The sequence below is a fragment of the Canis lupus genome, chromosome 2, assembly GCF_003254725.2.
Source record: "Canis lupus dingo isolate Sandy chromosome 2, ASM325472v2, whole genome shotgun sequence".
NCBI classification, from domain to species: Eukaryota; Metazoa; Chordata; class Mammalia; order Carnivora; family Canidae; genus Canis; species Canis lupus.
Window position 1 is genome coordinate 58,425,835 of NC_064244.1, and position 17,463 is coordinate 58,443,297.

At 44.9% G+C, this 17,463-nt stretch overlaps 1 protein-coding gene across 2 annotated transcripts in view; it reads right to left on the reverse strand.

The window, feature by feature from the left end:
• GNAO1 (G protein subunit alpha o1) overlaps positions 1-17,463 on the reverse strand; it is a 175,316-nt gene that overhangs the window by 99,212 nt on the left and 58,641 nt on the right. The gene's annotated exons all lie outside the window — the stretch shown is intronic.

Sequence of the window (17,463 nt, forward strand, 5' to 3'; positions counted from 1 at the left end):
ATCAGGGGCCAGCGGCTCCCCAGGCACTGTCCACTGCCCCGAAAGCCCAAAAAAGCATCAGGAACTCCACTCTTCTTGCTTCTTTTCTAGATTACAGACCAAGGCAACCTGGAAAAGGCTTTTCACAGGCCCTTGGTTCTCCCCTTTCTCTTCTTTTTAAACGAGGACTTGTTTTTCTTCTGCTTGGGAGGAAGGACACCAAAACACCCACCACCAACTTAAAGAGACAAAAGGGCATGAAAAGAACCCCCTGTTCTCCAGTTCAGACTGCTTGGCATGCACTCAGGGGATGACTTTGAGATGTGCCATAGAGCTCCCCCAAGCATTGCCCCAGATGGCAGACAATTCTAGGTGAGTGTTTGTTCTGAAACAGAGAGACACATAAAAAGTACCCTGCTCAGATCTCTGCCAAGGAGAGTTCAAGGCAAGAGGTACAGATCACTGAAACAAGGCTCCTTGGGGGAAATCACATTTCTCATGCCCGCTGGGGCAACACTTGCAGGAAAGTCTGCCAAAAGCAAGTCTGAATCCACATTCCTCTCCAAGGTAACTCATGTGTCCCTCCAATCAAACAGCAGCAGCCAGCCAGTTGTCATGCCAACTTTCGTTGGACAAAGACGGCCATGTCTGCATTCAGGTCCCTGAGCCTTTCTGAAACACGTGAGCCACATTCTTCTGGTTCCCTCTGCATCATCCCTTTATTGAGTCTTTGAAAGAAGGTGAGGGAGAATTCCAGGTGAGGGCCTGTCTTGCCAGATCAAGAGAAATATAATCACAGAAAAATGGAGCAAACCCCAGCCCAGCCAGCCTTCCTTCTCTGGCAGTGGATGTGACCCAGAAAGGATGCTGGTCTCTGCGTGGTGGATTTAAATAGCCCCACCGTGGCCTCTGGGGCTTCCCACCCCAGCCCTCCTCAAGCAGATGGAAGCTCCTCATTAATAACCACTATGGTATGGTCATGGCCCAAAAGAGAGAGTCCACAGAAATCACTTTGTGGGCTTCCACATCCATTCCTCTCTCTAGAGATGTTTGGGTAGGGCCGTGTATTCTGCTCTTATGGCCAAAGGCATCCACCCAGACTGCAGGTGGAACAGATACTGCTGGGAGCCCAGCTGTGCCCTCTCGGCTGATTTTGCCTTGGGTGGGGTTGACATGCAATGGAATCAGGGCTCCGTTGGTGGCTCTGTTGCTCACTTGCGAGGCCAACAGGAGGGTGACTAGTTCCTGGTCCCTCATGGTCTTTGAACTGATGCTGAGGAGACCTGCTTCTGGGCCAGTGGCTAGCAGCTCAGGGGCTATGAATGGGAATTGAGCCTGAAATTGGCTCAGACTGAAATCAAGTGTTCCAAGGAGGATGGGCCTCTCATGTGGCCATCCTAAGAATCTGTGCACTCAGTCAGAGGCTCATTAGGATTTCAGGTACGGACACAAGAGAAACGCATACTGCCAATTGTCTGAGCTCTTTCCATCTGTGAGGATGGGTAGTGAGAAAGGACAATGAAGCTAGCAGCTGTTGAAGCCCCCATAGGCTGCCAGCATGCGCTGAGGTCTTCAGGGACATCCACATCCTGACTCCCTCCAACCACCCTCAGACCTTACCTCCCAGTATCCAGCCTTAGTGAAAGGTTTAGTTTCCTCGAGGAAACTGGCTAACAGAGAAGTTAACGAGCTTTCTTAGGGTCAGGAAAGGCAGGTCTTCCCAAGAGCCCGAGCCCCTGACCACTCTATGGATGGCTTGTGGACCACAGTTTCCAAGAAACACTGCTGACCCTCAAGCACATTCAAAGGAGACCAGATTGAGGAGGGGGTAAAAGCGCTGGCTGCCTGGAAAGGAGGGGAAAGGCATTGCCACATTAAGGGGTACCCACAGTCAGGTTTCTCTTGTCACACTGGCCCTGAATCAGAAGCTCTTAACCCTCATTAAACATCCAGTCATCACTAAATCCTCATGAGATCAACCCCTGTCCTGGCTCTTCTTCTTCTTCTTCTTTTTTAATATTCTATTATTTATTTGAGAGAGAGAGAGAGAGAGAGAGAACATGAGTAGAGGTAGAAGCAGATGGAGACAGACAAGCAGACTCCACACTGAGCCCAGAGCCCAACATGGGGCTCGATCCCATGAACCTGAGATCACGACCCTAGGTGAAACCAAGAGCTGATGCTGAACCAACTGAGCCACTCAGGCGCCCCTGTCCTGGCTTTTCTGCAACCACTTCCAGCGCTGTATCTGCTCTGCTCAATGTTCTCTACCTGATATTCTGATTCCTTGTGATGCGTCTCTGCTTTCATTGTGCTGAAAGCCACGGAGCCAGACACATGGTTGCAGGAGATGTGAACAACAAATGAATGGATGGAGTCTGTCCTGGGGGATCCCTGACACTGCCACGTATCTCCACCACATTCATTTTGTTTATTATCACCATAGGCGACTGCTGAGACAACTGCCCTAGGGCACTTTTGCATCCTCTGGGCTTTGAGCTTCAACCTACATGCTGATTAGAACAGCCTGGGAGCAGAGGTGGTTAGGGACTGGGAAGGATGGTGGGAAGGTCAGAGAAGACAATTTTCCAGCATCGGACACAAACAGGGCTGCCAAGAATGGAATTCAATTCAACAAACACCTCCTAATGCCTACTAAGTGCAAGACATGGTCTTGGTCTCTTCGGTGGAGAGCACGCTCTGTCATGGCATTCCTACAGTGTGTGAAGCTGATGGTGCACTTGGTCTAATTTGGTATGTGGTTCTGGTCCCTGACGGGCCTTCCTGGGGGTTGCTGCCGCTGCCCTTGGAAAGCAGGCCGCCCCTGCAGGCTCCAGCATTCCCCAGCTCCAACGTGGACTTGCTGACTCGCACTGATCACAAACAATCCCTGAGGCTCTTCTGCTGGTTGCGCAGGAATGCCTAAGCAAAGATTCTGCTTCCCGCTGCGGGTCTGTTGTTTCAAGCCTGTTACCATACTCTGGACCTCAAATAATGGACCATCTGAAGCCAAGTGTGTGCTTGGCAGTGCTTTCTACAAAGAACAAAGAGCTGTGTACAGGAGCAGCTCGGACCGCGATGTCACATCCAAATAAGAAGTACCATCAGGGCTCTGGGGGCCAGAGCTACACGGGGTCCCCTGTCCAATCTCAGACTAAAACTTCTCCCAGCCCTGCTCTCGGGCAAGAGGCATGGCATGCAGCAAACCCTCACTTCTCCCGAAGGAGATGACAAAAACCCTCCCTCTGTTTTCCTAGCACCCCTCGATCCTGGGTGGGGAGAGCTGCCCAGAGGCTGAGTGTGGTAGGGCCCCGTGTGGGAGGGCAGCCCGCCTCTGACACCAGCCCACAGGGAAGCTGTGGAGACATGGCACTAGGACAGCAAGTCCCGGGACGTCAGGGATAGTAACACAGCCATTGCTTTCGTGAACAAAATAAAGGTGAGAAAGCTGAGTGAGGCCATTAGTGGTAAGGACCTGCTGCCTCCCACTGCTGGGGAGACACAGTGAGGAGCTTCCTGGCTGTTGTGTCCTTGCCCCTAATAATGATGAATACCCAATGCTTCCTTTTTAAGTTCTCCTAGCATTTTCACAGATACTATTTGAATAATAACAGCTCCTACTGATTAAATACTAACTTTGGACTAGGTATTTATATACATTATCTCACTTAATCCTCACAACACATCTCAGGGATAGGTAACACAGTTATCCCCATTCTATAGATAAGGACACTGAGGCTTAGGGAGGTTAATCAACTGTGTGGCCGATGTCATGGAGCTGGTAAACAGTAGCCCTGGGGATTGAAGCAGGGTTCCCTCTATAACGTCCATCCCAATGGCCCTCACAGTGCCCCACTTTACAGTAGTTGGGGGGAGGCGCAAGAACCAGGGCAACTGGCTGGTCCACTGTCCCTGAGCAGAGGCCTCAGACCAGTCATCTGCAGCCTGCATTTGGGCCAGATAGAAAGAGAGTATTTTGTTTGGCCTGCAGTAGTTTGGAGGGTTTTTTTTGTTGTTGTTGTTTATTTTGGTTCTTATTGCAGCAAATGTTTATAAATCAGGAGAATTCTCACAAAAAGATACTGATTTCTGGCCTCTGAAAAAAATCAGATGTGTGGCTCTGCCTTGTTTGGGTGGGACCTGAGTCTGGCTGCCTGCCATTGGCAGGGCTGATGTGCTCCGGCAACCAGAGAGGCCCCACTAATCCACAGCCCTTAGCTATTACCTGCCGGCCCTGTCGGCATGGTGACCCCTCCAAAGAGCTGGTTAAGCGACATTAGCCACATGTTCCTGGCAGAATAAACATTTCTAGTATGTTAGTAGGAAGGAAAAGTGCTAAACTAATGGCAGACTTCTCCTTCCCCCTTTTTTTGTTGCCTTATTAAATAAGGGTAGTAGCCAGGAATTTGACAGATCCAGTGAATCTGGAACATTTAGTATGAACCATGTTCAAACTTGGGAAACAGGTCCAGCTTGCTTCCATCTTTCTATGCAGCCTTGTTGGAGGATACCGCACACCCCATGGATCTTGCAGGATACAAGGCCAACCAGAAGGCTCTGCACAGCTGGAAGTCTGGCCACAGTCCATGTTTGCACTTAAGTAAGTGCTGCTGGGTTAGACATATGGAACACTAATGACCATCACGTGGCCTCGGCTGCCGAGAAGTGGTCCAGAAGTGATGGGAAGCAAACCTCTTGAGCTAGCCAATGCAAAGGCACTCAGCCAACAAGTGGGAAAGGTACCTATGTACTGGTTGACAATGAGGAAAGAATCCAATCTCTAAACACTGGAATACCCCAGGGCTCAGACTCTGGACTGCCTACTCAACATCCCCACTTGGATATGTACTAGGCACTGCAGACCTGAGAGAGGTCCCTCACTGAACTACTGATTTTCCTTCCAAACCTCATCCCCTATCAGCCTTCCCCACCCCAGCTGAAGGCAAATTCTGTTGCCTACCAAAGACTCTGAGCAAGAAACCTGCTCTTTTTTTTTTTGTTAAAACAGAGATTAATAAGTGTTAAAGAGGTGTCAAAGACATAGTAACACCAAACCCATGACTTTCTATTTCTCATAATCAGAAGAATAAAAAAAAAGAACTGGAAAAAAAAAAAAAAACAAACCCAAACCCAAAACCAAAAAGCTTTCCCACCATGGGTTTCACGGTTATTGAACCCTGTGTCCCTGATACTAGAGCAAGTCATCTCAAGGGTCATCAACAGTGTCTAGTCTGCAATGCAAGGGACCTTGGAACATATGATTCTGGAATCCAGCCCAGTGTCTAATCTGATTCCAGCAAACAGAAGAGTGGAGGGGGCTTTAGGGGATGGGGGCAGGATGGTCAAGTGCCTGAGTGCCCCGAGGAAGGGAAGGGTAGGGGGTTATCCAGACTCAGCTGACCCACTGGATACTGACAGAGAGTGACAGTGATTCTGGGAACAGAGTAACCCGAAGGAGATTAGCATCCCCTTTCTATCTGCCCATTCCAAATCAGAGAACTGCTGAGGCTTTGAGGCAGGTGGGGATATGTGCAGGAAATAAGACTGAAAAACTGGTATGGGGATCTCTCCCCTTTATCTGAAGACCAGCTGCAGAGAATGTCAGAGCAAGGAACAAAAGCTGCAAATGCTAGGAAGAGCCTGGCCAAGAGACACCTGTAGAGCCCAGTATGTGTGTGAGAGTGTAGGGAGGAGAGGACGGGAGGAGAGAGGATATTTGCTTGAAGCAGCCCAGGTCTCCCTGGACTGCAGGAGGCCAAGATGTAGCTGAATATGTGGGCTGCACACCACCTGACCCTCTGCCTGTGGGGCTGAAGGAGATGAGGGAGGCCAGGGAGAAAAGATTTGTCCCTATGACCCAAGCACATGCTGGCGGCTCACCGGCTTTGACACCACTGGCCCAGAGGGCAAGGGTACCTCCACTCCACAATGGAGTGCTGCTGCTCCAGACTCCACAACCAAGGCGCCAACATCAAACAAAGAACACTGACAACACACTTCCAAGTTCTACTAGCAGAAGATCAGCAGGACAAGCAGTACGTATGGCTGCCGAAGCAGAGCTGCTCTAAGAGACAAATGACAAGTCGAACAGAAAATCACGTGTGCCCTAAAGCTATTCAGGCCAGACATAAAAGACCTGCTGCATATTAAGAAAAAAATCAGTCTTCCCAACAATAGGAGGTAAATCCCTGTTGAGATGTGAGTTAGTGGCCTGGAAGACCAAATGGAAAAACTCTCCAAGTCTAGAGCAAAAATATAGAGACAGAATCCATGAGGGAAAAGATAAAAGGCCTGGAAGACAGACCCAGGGAGATCTAACCTGAGAATATTGAGTTCTAGAAGAAGCAAAAGGAGCTGATGGAGGAAAGCCAGTAATTAAATGATAAAGAGAAGACAATTTCCCTGTGTTGAAAAAAGATGAGTCTGCAGACTGCATGAGCTCACAAAGTTCCAGGAAAGATGACAAGAAGAAACATACACATTGGTTATCCTGGTAAAGTTCTCCAACTTTGAGGATGAACACAAAACTTTAAAAGCTTCCAGACAGCTGGTTAAGTGTCTGACTCTTGGTTTCAGCTCAGGTCATAATCTCAGGGTCCTGGGATCAAGCCCTGCATCAGACTCTGCACTTAGTGTAGACTCTGCTTCAGAGTCTCTCTCTCTCTCTCCCTCTGCCCCTCCCCCTGTGGGCTCGCTGTCTCTCAAATAAATTAATTCTTTAAAAAAATAGCTTCTAGACAGAAAGAACATATTGCCTACAAGAAAACAAACAAACAAACAAATCAGAGTGACATTAGACTTCTCATCTGAAACACTAGGAGCTGTAAGAGCATGGAATACTATCTACATACAGATGACTCAGAAAAGAGAACCAAAGCCCCTCAAATACTTTGCCCATCATTTTTCAGGGCAAAAGATATTTTCAGATATGCAAGAAATCACAGAGTTTATCACTGATACATGAAAAATACTTAAAGTAACAAACAACAGGGGTACCTGGGTGGCTCAGTTGGTTAAGCACCTGCCTTTGGCTCAGGTCATGATCCCGGAGTGGTGGGATTGAGCCCCCATTGGGCTCTCTGCTCAGGGGGAAGCCTGTTTTTTCTCTCCGTCTGCACCTCCCACTTGTGCTTGTGCTCTCTCATGCTCTCTGTCTCTCTCTCAAATAAATAAATAAGATCTTGAAAAAATAAAAAACGAACAAACAATAAATGCACCAGAAAAATGACTTTACTGTGGAGGAAAATGAACAGGTCGGGAAACTCTGATGAATACAGACACTTGCTTACACATTTGCTCCCTCCCTCATCTCAGAAACCTAAATGGAACTGGTTAATAAGGACTCTGAAAATAGAAGGGCCATAATATGAGGGAAATTCCAACAACAGCCTAAAGCTAAAGATATTAAATAATTCTAACAAAATCAAGGCATTGAAGAGGAAGGGAATAAAAGTCTTCCATGGTCTCATCTTAAGTAGTGGACAGGGAAATAATTCTAAGGTCTCATCCCATTGAAGTAGAGAAAAGCAGGGAGGAAATGGAGCATCCTGGAGGGAGAAGTAGTTAATTCATGTTATCTTGCTTTCAAATAATAGTGGAGCAATATGTCTTTTGTTATGAATTAAGAGGAAAGGAGTGTAACCTTTAATACGATGGAAAAGTAGAGAAATTCCAGATTGGCATGGGAAAAAGAAGGGAATGCAAAGCAACTACATCAAATCAGCACAAATAAGAAAGAAAAAAACCTAGAAATAATGATGGAAGGAAATTAAAAACATACTATTAGATGGAAGGAATAAAATCAACATCAATTAATGGGCTAAATTTCTCACTAAAAGACAGCAGATGGGGTTAAACAATTAAAACAAAAACCAAAACCCAGGTAGATGATATTTATAAGAAAACTGATTAAAATAAAGGTATGTAGAAATGTTGAAAATAAATGCATAGAAAAAAAGATACCAGACACATGCAAACAGAAGGGAAGTAGTAGTGTCAAAATTAATTAGGCAAAGGGGAATTTTAGTTTAAAAAATTGCAGAGGCTAAATAACGATATCTGTAATGATAACAGAATGTTTGTTGTTGTTGTTTTTAATGTTTTTTGCTGTTCTTGTATGTAGGTTCCATAATCCAGTGTGAGGCTTGAACTCGCAACCCTGAGATCAAGACCTGAGCTGAAATCAAGAGTCAGACTCTTAACCCACTGAGCCACCCAGGTGCCCTGATAAAGGGAATGCATTATGAAGCAGTTAGAATCATCCGAAACCTGTAAACATTAAACGAGAGAGAAACTAAATATAAAGCGTGTATTGGAAGTTGAATAAATGAAATTTTAGTGTGAAATTTCAAAGATGTCTATTGAACACACCTTATAGGCAAATATTAATTAAGATAACAAAGACAATGAGTCATATAACTTGAATTACTAGAAATATTATACATGACCTTACATTCCTGGAGTACAGAATGGATTACTTTTAGGGACCTGGATCATTTACAAAAATTGATCATGTGTTGAATTTCAGAGCTAAAACCTTAACAAATTTTACAAAAGAAAGCTTTCATAGACCACAGTTTCTGATCACAATCAACAAAATTAGAAATTTAAAAAAGGTGAGAAGAAAAATATTGACTTAGAAATTAAGAAATTAAGAAACCCACTCCTAGATAAATCTAGGATTAAAAAGGAAATCAAAAGGGAAATGACAAACTATATAGAAAACAGTAAAAGAGAACATTTCGTACCAATCCTCACGGGACAGAGAAAAAGTCATGCTAAGAGGAGAGTCAAAGCCCATAGGATTAAAGAAGAAATATGAAGAATAAAGGGATTTAGTCCTTTTCTTAAGAGATCACAGAAAGAATGAACCAAATCAAATGCAACTACGATTATAAATTACTAAGTTAAAAGCTGGGGGGATCCCTGGGTGGCTCAGCGGTTTAGCGCCTGCCTTTGGCCCAGGGCGCGATCCTGGAGTCCCGGGATTGAGTCCCACGTCGGGCTCCTGGCATGGAGCCTGCTTCTCCCTCCTCCTGTGTCTCTGCCTCTCTTTCTATGTCTATCATAAAAAAAAAAAAAAAAAAAAAAAAAGCTGGAATTCATAAAATTAAAAAATAGTGGAATAGAAGATAATATAAATAAATGTAATGAGTAAAATAAAACCTAGTGAGCCAATTAAGAGAAGAGCAAATAAAGATGAGAAATGAGAAAGGATACCCACCCACAGCTGCAGAAGAGAAAGACAAAATCATAAAAGAACACTGCATGCAGATCTATGGCCACAAACATGAAAATCTCATAATTCTCTAGCCAAATATAAATTGCTAAAATTGACCCAATAAGTAGAGAAACGTTTGAAAAAAAACAATTTGCCATAGAGAAAGTTGGAAAGGTGATTAAAGATCTATTACTGAAAATGGCACTAGGTATTTAGTGCCAGATAGATTCAGTGAATTTTAGCCAACCTTTAGCAACAGACAATTTCAACATTATTTCAAGGATCCTTGGTCACACTAAAAGATAGAGAATCCCCCAATTAGTGCTATGAAGCCATCATAACGTTAATTACTAAAACATGAAGAAGCTAGCATAAGAAAGAACACTACAGACCATTCTCATTTATTATAAGTTATGCAAAAATTATTTTAGAAAATTATCACATTGAATATGGCCATGTCTCATGAGAAAAAACATGTTACCATGTAACCTGTTCATTCTAGGAATGTGAGTATTTCAACAGTGTTTTCTATGGCAACCACAAAAAGGGAAAAGCTATTTGCTCACATCAATAGATGCTGAAAATGTACTTGGTAACATTTAAATCATTCTTCATTAAAAACCAGGAATAGAAGCTAATTACTTATACAAAATAAAAACTGTTTACCAAAGCCCAACAGAAAATATGATTATAAACAGTGATATTCTATAATCATTTCCATTAAAATCTAGAGCTGGATAAGATGGCAGTAATCACCATTAGTACTTATCAAGATCTACCACTACAACCTAATGTAGTAAAGCAAGAAAGTGGTGTCAGTGATGTAAAACAAGAGCTAAAATATCCTTTTGATGATATCTGTATATTCAGAAAAACTAAGAGGCTACTGCGTTTGTTTTGTTTTTAAAGATTATTTATTTTATTCATGAGAGACACACAGAGGGGGGCAGAGACATAGGCAGAGGGAGAAGCAGGCTCTCTGCAGGGAGCCCGATGCAGGACTCAATCCCAGGATCACAGGACCATGCCCTAAATCAAAGGCAAACACTCAACTACTGAGCCACCTAGGTGCCCCTGTTTTGTTTTGTTTTTTAAAGTCTACTATAATTAAGAGAAACAGTAAGGTGGCTAAATCTAAGATAAATATTCAAAGATTAATGTTTTCTCCCATTAGCAATAAGTACCTAAGAAAGAAAAGAAAGCAAATAGCTTATTCATGACAGTGAAAAAATTATAAATATTTAGGGATAAATTATACAAGAAGCCTACATGAAGAAAACTATGAAAATTTAATCCCCAACAGTTCTGTTCCTAGGTCTATACTCAAGAGAACTTGAGTACATGTACTCATATATGTTCACCAAAAGCCATGAACAAGAATGTTCCTAGCAGCACTATTGATAATAACTCAAAATCAGAAATCACCTCCATCATTTGGGGAAGGAATAAATAGAATTGTGGTCAGTCACACAATGTAATACTATACACTAATGCAGAGAAACGACAACTATATACACAGCAGAATGGATAAACCTGAATGTTATGTGAAAGACAAAAACAAAAGCGTATATACTGTATGATTCCATTTATATAAAATACCAAAAGAGGCAAAACCGATCTCTGCTTTGGAAGCCAGAAGGGTGGCTATCCAGGTGGGGGTAATCATGAAAAGAGAGCAGTGCCCACCATGTTCTATATCTTGACTTGGGTGTTGAGTACCTGGGTGTGTTCACTTTGTGAAAATTCATCAAGTTGTACATTAAGATTTGTGTATATTTACCAGATATGTTACACTTCAAAAAAAAAAAAAAAAGATTCTACTGAAGGCAATAAAACAGATTTGAAGAAAAGACACATGTTTTTGAATGGGAGCACTTAATATTTTTTAAAAATCTTCCCTTCCCGTCCCACCCCACCTCATATATTGGAATTTAATACAAATTCCAATTAGAATTTCAAGAAGGTTTTGTTTTGTTTTTCTAATTGGGAGCTTGATCACAGGAAGACTTGACATCTCTCTCCCACTCCCAGACTGAGGAGGTAGAGGCTCAATGCTGGATCCTCTCTCCCACTCAGCCACTCACACATCCCCCGTTTCCAGAAGATGACGCAAGTGCGCAGCCCATTAGGTCAGAGCCCCACCTGCCTCTTAGTGGGGACTGGATCAGAGAGAGACCCAGCAGTGTAACATAAAGATCAGCATTGAAACTAAGCTGATAAGTCCAGTGAGAGTGGCACTGGACTGGCAATCCAGTTCAGTATGCTGTCAACCACCAAAACCAAATGGATGAAAAAAGTGGTCAATAATATCTGCCCCACCAGACTGCAAAAAAATATTTTCATTTCTAAGATTCACCTCTGGCTTTATTTAAAAGCTTCTCAACCACCTAAGCATTACACCAGGAGTTAACTTATTTGACATTCACATATATTCTATTAAGGAGAAAGGACAGCTATCCTCTTTCTCCCCGTCTTCCAGGAGAAAAAGCAGAAGTTTGGAAAGGTAATGTGACTTGTTCAAGGTCACAAGCTGGCAAGCAGCCATTCTGGGGCTCTGAATGCAGTCTTCTGACTCCATATCCCAGGCTTCCTTCCCGCTAATCTCTGTGATAAGGCGAGTCACACGCTGCTGCGGGTGAGATGGAAGAGTGGTGGGGGCGATGGGTCCTGGCAACAGACCCAGGGTCCCCGAGACAGCCTTTTTGGGAGAGCTGGCCAGAACCTGGCCAGGCTAGGGGAGGCCTGGAGGAGGGTGACGCCATTCCCTGCTCAAACACTTGGCTCCAGAGGTGGTTGCTGCCACTGCTATCTCATCGGACACTCAGAGGTCAGGAGGGAACAGCTCCCCAGATGAACTCCTGGAAGGAGGCAAGTGTGTCGGCCCATCACCCACAAGCCCTACTGCAGCCTCAGAGTCGGGCTCTGGCATGGCACCTCCTTGGGGCGCCTTGGACTCTGCCTGCCAGGAAGGCCCAGAGAGCGGTAGGGAGGCAGCATATCAGAGCAGCTGGATGCCTCCACTCTATGAAGAGGGGGCCCACCCAACTGCCCTTGAGGAGCAGCAAGACTGGGCCGGTACCAGGAGAAGTATATAGTGCGTCTGTGAGTCCACTTGAATGTTCCCAATGAGGTTACAGTCTTCATGGAGGGTGGGTGCCGAAGTAACACTGGAACCCCGGGGGGAGGACCCAGACCCCAGGGTGGGACGGAGGAGGTGGGGAGCCTGCAGCCTGAGGGGAACGTGCTGAAGAACTGCTCTGCTCTGTGCCAGACAGCATGCTCAGTGGTTTGCATGCACCATCTCATTCCACCCGCCCTCTCTGAGGAAGGCACTCTTATCATCCCCATGTTGCAGAGGACAACATAGACACGAGGAGAAATGAACTCATTCACTCAAGGTTACACAGGATGTAGGAAGCAGAGCCAGGCTTCTGTTTAACTGCAACCAAGGTGCTAGAGTGGCCCAGCTCATCCCGATTCCCTCCGGGGCTGACCTTGCTCTCCACACACCTCTGGCGTCCTGCTGAAGCTGGTCAGTACAGCACAGGGCTCACTGCTTATCTGAGCCCTCATCTGAGAGGCTCCTGGCAGACTCCTGGCATATGGGGGACCAGCTGAGGGACTTGGGAGTCAGAAGACCTGGGTTCACAGAGGCTGTCCGCCTCGGTCCCATTATTGCTCTGCAATAATAACCCACTGACTAATAACCGGGGGGACACACAGTACAGTACCTATTATTTACTTTGCAACTTTCATATTTATTCCCAGTGAATTACAAACTCAAATTTCTGGCCTAATCAACTCACTTGACATGGGACTTCCTTCTATCCTCTTTGATGTGGCCCTACACTGAGGGTGGAGAATAATTTCTTACTCCTTATAAATTCTGCCCTTGCTCCTTCTGTAGGGAACAGGTCTAATTTGTTGTCCTCATAACAGGGCCTCTGAGAACTGGTGACACTAGCTAGTGCCTTCTCACCTGAAGCCTTCTGATTCTATGTGGACCCCAGAAAAAGTACTTACAAACACCCAGAACTCTAACAGGGTGTGCTTGAATCTACCCTAGAACCACCTCCTGATCAGGAACATGGCAGCCTGGCTGGCCAACTGGAGTTGGGAGTTCAGGTAAAGTGGGTGGTGGGCACACAATCGCACTTGGTATGGAAAGGACTCCCACAGAGAAAAGCTAAGGGTACCAACCTTGGGAGCGACTGAATTCTGTGACGTGATCTGCAGGCCCATCAGCTGATGATGGTCTGGGGGACAGCAAGGGGACGGGGAGGTGGGGAGTACAAGGAGGCTCACTCACAGGCAAGCTCTTCTTTATAAAGGAGACTATTAGGAAAATCCAGTTCACACTTGGCCACCTGGGGTTCGATGTTACAATCCTTCCTAGGGCCCATCTCAGCAGAAGGGGGAAATATTTGCTGACTGTTTGTACAAGTTAATTAACTGTTATTAAAACATGCCCTTGAGCTTAATGATGTTCTTTATTTTACCATTTACATATTGCAAGCCTTCAAGTGATGTTAACTCCTTGAGCGGACTCTTCAACTTGATTTCATTTGTGCAGTTTTGAGAACTTCTCTCTTCAAATATGCATGCAGACTCAGTGAGTCATAAATGTAATGGGCAGTTTTCCTGGCAGAGTAGGCTAGAACTGTGGCCTTAGAGCCACAAGACCTGGATTCCCACGCCAGACCTGCTATTTCCTATCTGGATGACCCTGAATAAATAAGTTAATTTCTCTGACCATCTGTACAGTGGGATAATTCTCACCCCGCCACTTTCTTAGGGATATTGTGGGGATGAAATGAGATGTCTGCGATGGCTTGTAATAGGGTGTAAAACACATGAAGGCATGTTAGACTAAAAGATGTTAGATATTTCCTGGACGTGGAAGTAGAATTTTGGATTGGATATTCGCGGCTTGGGACATTCTAGTATTGTTTCACCTTTTGCCAGCTGTGTTCTGGTGTCTAGAACTCCTCTATCAGGAGTTTGGAGTGCCACCCCTCCCCGGCTCTGGGTCAATGTCATTAAGGTGAGGTCTGAGCACGCTACATTTCTCAAAGCCACAGTGGTTGGTTCAGGGATGGGAATGTCAGCCAATTACAATCAGCAGGAAGCAGTAAGCTTTTTCCTGGGATACCCAGGAAAGAAAGCCATGCTTTGTAAGGGGATTTACAGCTGAGGATGAGGATGGCCTGAGGCAGGGGCAGCCCACCTTGTGGCCCTAAGAGGGGAAGCCCATCTGAGAGTGAAGTTAACAGAGGAAAGCAGAGGCGAGACACATCAAGTGCTGATGATGTCTTTGGAGCCCTTGAATCCAGACTTTTCAGTGACAGGTGTTGCTAAGTTTCTTTTTAATTTAAGCCAGTGTGGGCAGGATTTCTATCATCTGCAACTGAAAGGGACGGATAAACAACCTGAATGAAAGCAGGAATGATCAAGAATCAGAATGCATTTCTGGCTATGTTTTCCAAAGGGAAATATTCTGTCCTGCATGCTCCACTTTCTACCCAAGAGCTGTCAACTAACCCTGGCCTTAGCACAGGGCTTAGCACAGGGCTGAGGACATTCATCTTCAGTACAAAGTAGAACTGTTTAGGAAAATTCTCACTTCTTCCTTCTTATTACTTACTTACCACTTTCTACTTAGGAGTAGCCTTTCCTATTCTAATTGTCCAAGCCTCTAAGTTCTTCAAGAATTCCTTCCTTGAGATGGAATGATCTTTGAGATCTGTGGTTTTTAAGGACTATTCTTTAGATATTTGATTATCCAAGAAGGTGGATAAGCTCTGTGGTTATGGTTTCTTTCTGGCCTTTCTGCCACACTATGCAATTCATCAACCCAGCCAGTTTGTCTCATGGACCTACCTTATATCTTATGCTGCTGTGCCTCTCTCAAGCTTTTCATCTCACCTAGAGCATCTTCCCTTCCTAACTCTCAGCACTGATTTCTCCTGACAATACAAGGTGGGGAGGACATGTTGGTGGCCGAACCATCCACCTTGTTTCCTCTCTTCCTTGCTGGCCAAGTAGCAGCTGAGTTCTGACATCTGTTATCTCTTCCTGACTGGTCTAAGCGCCTCATATAACTCCACCTGCCTAGCCAATGACTGGCTTAAGAAGAGATATGTGACCCAAATCTGTCCAATGAGACTTCAGGGCAAGTCTACCAGTAGGGCTTCTGAAACAAGGAAGGGCTAGACCCTTTTATTGCACCTGGATTTAGGTGTGTGAATCCATGCTGCCTGGAGCTGCTGCAGCAAGGAGCTAGCTGATGTGCTGGGGCTAACTGAAAGCAAAAGCAGAAAGTCCTGGGTCCCTGATGGCTTCACTGGGCAATGCGGGGACTGCTTCATTTCCAGGCTTCTTGATCTGTGAGCTAATACTTTCCTATATGGTTTCAGCCACATGGGGCTGTGTTCTCTGTTACTTAAAACCAATAGCCCCCTAACTGGTAAGAAATCTCACCTCAAAATCTGCTCCTCCTTGGAACTGTCCCAGATCATGCCAGTCCATAGCAATAGCCTCATCCCCAAAGCACGCTCACTGGATTTTCTGTTAATACCAGGAACAGTTTTCATCCTAGGAGTGAGTTTCTGAAGTACAGTGTTGAGGAGATGTTGGGGATACAGTGGAGTTGAGTGGGGACCCGTGCTATGGCAGTGTCTGCCATGACACTGGGAAGAGGCATATCTAGCCTCATGTGTCCAAACAGAACTCCTGACTCTGCCATCCAAATCTGTTCTGCCTGTGTTCTAGGTCTCAGTGAGCAGCATCTCCATTTTATCAGTTACCTGGGCCCCAAACCTTGGACTCACCCTTGATTTCTTCTTTCTCTCACATTCACAATCGAGTAAAGGAAATCTTGTTGGTTTTACCTTCAAAACATATCCAGAACCACTCTACTACCTCCCCAAAGCTCTACTGCCCTGGTCCAGGCCACCACGGTTTCTCTCTTGAGTAACTCCAACAGTCTCTAACCTTCTCCCGTGTCCAGTCCTTGCCCCCAGACTGTTCTGCACAGTGAGATCAATCCTTTCCAAAGACTCCCATCATCTCAGAACAGCAGCTCAAGTCCTTACTACAACCTCAAACATGGCTAAGGCGAGCCTCCTGCACAGTCTCCTGACCTCCCAATTCCCCAGCCCACCGTTCGTCAGCCCTTAAACACCTGAGGCCCCATGTCATGGCCTTTAGTGTTGCCTTTGCTGGGAATACTCTTCACGCTCTCCCACACTTCCTTCAAGTCTCCGATTTCAGTTATCTTAGAGGAGAGGTCTCCAACACCCTCAGCTCCCTCTACCCTCCTTCCTGGGCTTTATTTTCCTTCATAAAAGAGGGCTTACCTGCCCCTTACATATTACTTTTCTCTCTCTTTGGGGACTCTGCCTTATTCAGCACTGCACCTCAAAGACCAGAGCAGCTCCAGGCACAGAGCAGGTACTTGGCGAACATGTGTTTAGTGGACAAACTCCTTATTTCTCCCTACTTGCAGCACAGGATTTTGTACCTTAGTGGGAGCTCACAAAGTTTGTCTGCTAGATTTTACATTCATAATGATTTCATGTTCACATCAGTACCCTGATTTCATTTCTGGCAGAAATGAAAAGTTTCTTTGCTACCAATGGACAAGGACTGGAGAATATCACAGAAAAATAGAACAGTTAAGGCTGGTGGAGGTTTTAATATGATAAATCCTGTTATGACAGTAAAAATGAAAGGCATACATATACTATTAAAAATTGTTTCAAAGAATTGTGCATGTTTTTCTTAGCATTTTTCTTTAAAGCAAAGCAGTTTGTGTTTTGTTAAAGGTACAGATAAGTGAGACCATACAGACAAAACTTCCCTCAAAACCCCTAACCCCCAAAGATACTTATAGAGGGACTTCAAACTTTTATGAATAATTTTCTGAGATCTGTGATCCTTAACTGATATTTGTAAAAATGCACATTCAATGTCATAATTGCTTTGTCTTCACACAATACTTAGTTTGCAATTCCAAATATCATTATAGGGAAATTATTTATCAAGAAGTGGCACAGGTTAACTTTTTTTTTTTTTTGCCTTAGCATTTAATCCAACCCTCTATCTTTGGTGGAATACTTGCAAATATTCCTTCATCTAGGTAGTATTCACCAAGAATCAACCATATTCCTGCCTAAGGAGCCCCTGTTTCCCTAGGGAGACAAATGAGTGCCTCTTTTTACAGGGCTTCAGGGAAGACATGAGTTGGGCTTTGGAGGACTGTT